This window comes from Galeopterus variegatus, unplaced genomic scaffold (genome assembly GCF_000696425.1).
Source record: "Galeopterus variegatus unplaced genomic scaffold, G_variegatus-3.0.2 Scaffold1027, whole genome shotgun sequence".
Classification (NCBI taxonomy): Eukaryota; Metazoa; Chordata; class Mammalia; order Dermoptera; family Cynocephalidae; genus Galeopterus; species Galeopterus variegatus.
Window position 1 is genome coordinate 311861 of NW_007727138.1, and position 4510 is coordinate 316370.

A 4510-nucleotide genomic window follows, 5' to 3' on the forward strand; every position below is an offset into this window, starting at 1 on the left:
ACCGGTCTCTATATGGGATCCGAACCCTCAGTGGGAGCGCCGCCACGCTCCCAAGTGCCGCCCTCTACCGAGTGCGCCACTGGGCTGGCCCTTCAATAAAATATTTTATTTAATCCAGTTTATCCAAAATATCATTTCAGCATATGATAGTATGTAAAACTTATTGAGATAGTTTATATTCTGTTTTTTGTTCTAAGTCTTTTATATCTGATGTGTATTATATAGTTCCAGAGTGTATTTATTTGGACTGATCATATTTAAAGGACTCAGTAACCATGTGTGCCTAGTGGCTACTGTACTGGACAGTCCATATAGAGAAATGTATAAGACAGAATCTATTAGGAATACATTATTGAAAGGAAAGAAGGAGAGGCAGATTTGCCTTGCAGTTTTATTTGGGTTAATATTAAAATATTTGATCTTATCCCACATTAGCTAGCCATATAAGAAAGTTACTTAGAACTGTATTGAGGGAAGAGAAGTCCTTTTAGAATTGTAAGCTTGCCATAGCTAATCTGCATATTAATAAAGAACAAATGTGGATCATATGCCTACTATGTTACAATCACTTTTGAGAGTAAATACCAGATCCTTATTTCTTATAGAGTAAAGCAGGTACTATGGGTTTTCAATAAATTTTTATTAATATCTTTTCTTTTTTGTGTTTAGATACATTAGAATTGTTTCTGGTTGGCAATGACACTTATCTTACACCTATTCCTTTAAAAAAGAAAGGTATTGCTTGGTGGACAGACAAAAATGTGAAATTCAGAAATCCCCCTGGAGGAGAAAACCTGGAAGAACGATTTAAAGGTAAAACATCATTAATATCCCTTAAAAAAAAACCTCGGAATTCTAATGACATACCTTAAATTTTCTATCTTTAAAATCTTTTAAAAACTCTATGCTTTAAAAAAAAAAAAAAAAAAAAAAAAAAAAATTTCTTTCCTCAATTTCATACCAGGTTAAGTAAATGTCCTAATGTACTAAAATTCTAAAGGACATGTATACTTTAATTATGAATTCAATTTCTCTGGTGTTTTCTTATAAGAATTTCAGCCATAATCTATTAAAACTGTGGCAAAGTTTCATTTAAACAAGCCCCTATTATTTATCTAAATTTATTTTTGTTTCTATGCCACCTTAATTTTACAATGTAATGTTTCTTAGCATTATATCTTTGCATTAAGTAATGTGCCTTTTGTTATATACTCAATAGCCAACTTTTAGTATTCTCTTAATGGAGATAACCAAGTCTTTGTAATTTTCTGTTAAGTTGTTACATGAGGAATTGGTTTCAGTATAGATTTTAAGACTTCTGTAGAATATGAATATTTTTATACCTTTGAAATTAATAAAAACACTCAATTGTGTATTGCATATCTTTATGTTCATAGAGTGAATTTTCAGTGAAACTCCCAGTAGAACTGAATATTTTGTTTTCTCATCCCTCCCTTCCTCCTTTTTAAGGTACTACAAAGCCAGTTAACTGGCTTAAACCTGTATATATGCTGGATTCTGACCTAGATAATAATGGATTCATAAATGAGGATTTTATTGTTTGGATGCGTACTGCAGCATTACCTACTTTTCGTAAGTTATATCGTCTTATAGAGCGGAACAGTGACTTACATCCGACATTACCAGCTGGACGATACTATTTGAATATCACATACAGTATCCTTTTTTGGCTATGTATACAGATTCATAGAACTTGAAAGGAGTCTAGTCCAAACTTATCTCAGTTATGTGGCATTTTGCTTTAGTATCGATTTCTGCATTGTTACAAGAGCATGTGTGTATGTATGAGAATGTATCTTTTAATTTATATCTTCTAGAAATGCCTTCTATTTGTATAAACTTTATACTAAGCTTTCAAGCATATCATTTGGTAAAATTACTTAAAGTGTGTGCCTTGTAGGGCCGGCCCGGTGGTGCACTGGATAAGTGCGCCGCTTGGGAAGCGCGGCGGCGCTCCCGCCCGAGGGTTCGGATCCCACATACAGACCGGTTCCCGCTCACTGGCTGAGTGAGGCACGGGAGCAACACCCAGGGTTGCAATCCCGTTGCCGGTCCCCGGTCCGGTACGGGGACAACACTGAGGGTTGCAATCCGTTGCCGGACACGGAAAAAGACAAAAGACAAAAAAAAAAAAAAAAGTGTGTGCCTTGTTTATTAATAAGCTAGATACTTTTACAGGGGAGATTGTAATTGAGCTTAATGGGAAGGCCAGTAAGTGTATCTAATACTAAATAATACTAATACTAATACTAAATAAGCATTGGTGGTACTGGGCTGTTTTGCACTTGATCTTAGCCAAAAGGCTGAGAAATGATGTGGACTGTTTTAATAAATGTCTTTAGATATTAAAAATCAGCAGATGTGTTAATTCACATGACAATTGTTCGTAATTATTGATCTGTTCATAATATCAAAACATTTTTATTATTAGCTGTATTCCACATTAATAACTTAGGTTCACTTTAATGCTGATAAATATCATTTATTTCGTTCTGACTATATGTCAACACTGTGCTATGCACTTGCCATACATATTTTGTTTAATTTAAGAGGTAACACATCTCCATGTTATAGATGAAGACACAGGAACATAGAGCACTTAAGTAACCTACGCTAGGTTGCACAAGTAATAATTAGAAGAGCTGGGGTTCATAACCAGGCTGTTGACTCCAAAGGGCTTGACCTTGCTATCAGTCACCATCATAGGCTGCATCCCCAACTTACCTCATTCAGGTAGTCAGACCAATCCATATCTGCTAAGATACAAAGGGAAATATTGGGCAATTTATTTTATTCTAAACAAAGTCCTTACATCTTTTAATCTCTAGCTTATTTTTTATATGTATCGTGAATGTAAAGTTTCCCAAATATTAGCATTTTAAGTGTTTGATGATCTTTGCATTTTTTGCTCTTTATAAGCCATAAGTTTACAGTTTTGGTTTTATAATAATTAATTAGCAAATGGTCAAATTAATAGATCCGATTTCAAAATAAGGGTCTTTTTGGATTCTAGTCTCTTGACATTGTATCTGAATACACAACTGAATATGGCTTGATAGTGGTAGACTGAAAGTAACCAAGCTTTTGAAACTAAGCACATATGGGAACAATTTTGGACAGACAGACCCAGTTCAGGTGCTGGTAGAAAGAATATTATCCTGAGGGGATAGCCAAAATAGAGGGCAATTTTATTACAATTAGTATCCAAAAGGTCTAGTAAAGAGTAAGGACAAATACCAACCTGTAGCCTAGAGCACAACAAAGGCAAGTTTGTGGAGCAGTGGGGAATTCTAGTTGACAGACAGTCTGCATCCAGGAAGTCTACAGCAGTGTCCCAAGCACTGAGAGGAGAACTGTCAGGAAGAATGCAGGGAATCTTGTAGATTGACAAGACAGGAATATTCTGGCATCAAGGGTTAATTATCAAAATTGGATATAGAGTGGGAATTAGATATTAAAACTATTTTTTCCTTCTTTTTTGCCAGGAATACTGTGTTGAGACAGAGGCCTTTTTTTTTAGGGTTGGAATACAGAGAGAGAGACTAGCATGGGTAATTTGATACTGCATCCTCCAGAGTGTTATTTTAGTTAGAGCTCTTAAAATTATTCCTGCATCAGGTTAGAATTGATTTAAGAAATGAGTGGAACTGAGCCTGCCATTTTGGGTCATAGGGCCCCATCTGTGGGGATAAAGAGTTGCAGAAGCTAGAGAAACAGATGATGGGACCTACCACTTTATTCAAATGATGCTTTTGAAGAAGTTATAAACTTTTTGCATAGAGACTTAGTTCTGTATTCTTCTCTACCCTAACTCTTGCCAAAATCCTAGAGCTGGTCCATGTAGATTAATTCATCTGATACACTGGTGTCTCATTTCTTAGATTTTCTTAAAAATCCACCCTTCACTTCCACTCTGTTTTAGCTGTCAACTCTCTGCGTCACAGCCTGATTTTTGTCATTGCTCCAAATCAGCTAGTTAAATCTTTAGTATCATGCTTTTTGATTTTGTGCTCAGAGCCCTCTAATAGTCTTGTGACTCTTGGTACACATACTCTTTGAGTTCATAGAGACTTCTAGCCCCTTGATTCTTCCATTTTCTCCTGGTCTGTGTTAACCTCCTCTTCTTCAGTGGGCTTCTTTTTTTTTATGTTTACACAAGATATATATATTTTGCATATAATACATTACATTTCAATTATATGACATATACTCTATGTTAACATAATAGATACATACATTGTATATATATGCATACATACATATAACATTGTATCTTCATACATAACCTCTTAGAGTTATATGATTACACAATGTGGTACTATATTCATAATCATTTACATATATATGCATACATACATATCTCTATATAGATATAGATAAGAATATATATATTAATTTTTTTATTTTAACTTCTCAATATACATTGTAGTTGATTTTCGTGACCCTTTCCCCCCTCCCCCTCCCCCTCTCCCATCCCTCTTTCCCCCCC

At 34.9% G+C, this 4510-nt stretch overlaps 1 protein-coding gene across 1 annotated transcript in view; it reads left to right on the top strand.

Annotated features, from left to right (window-relative positions):
* TMEM30A (transmembrane protein 30A) overlaps positions 1–4510 on the top strand; it is a 43480-nt gene that overhangs the window by 34818 nt on the left and 4152 nt on the right. The window lies entirely within an intron of this gene.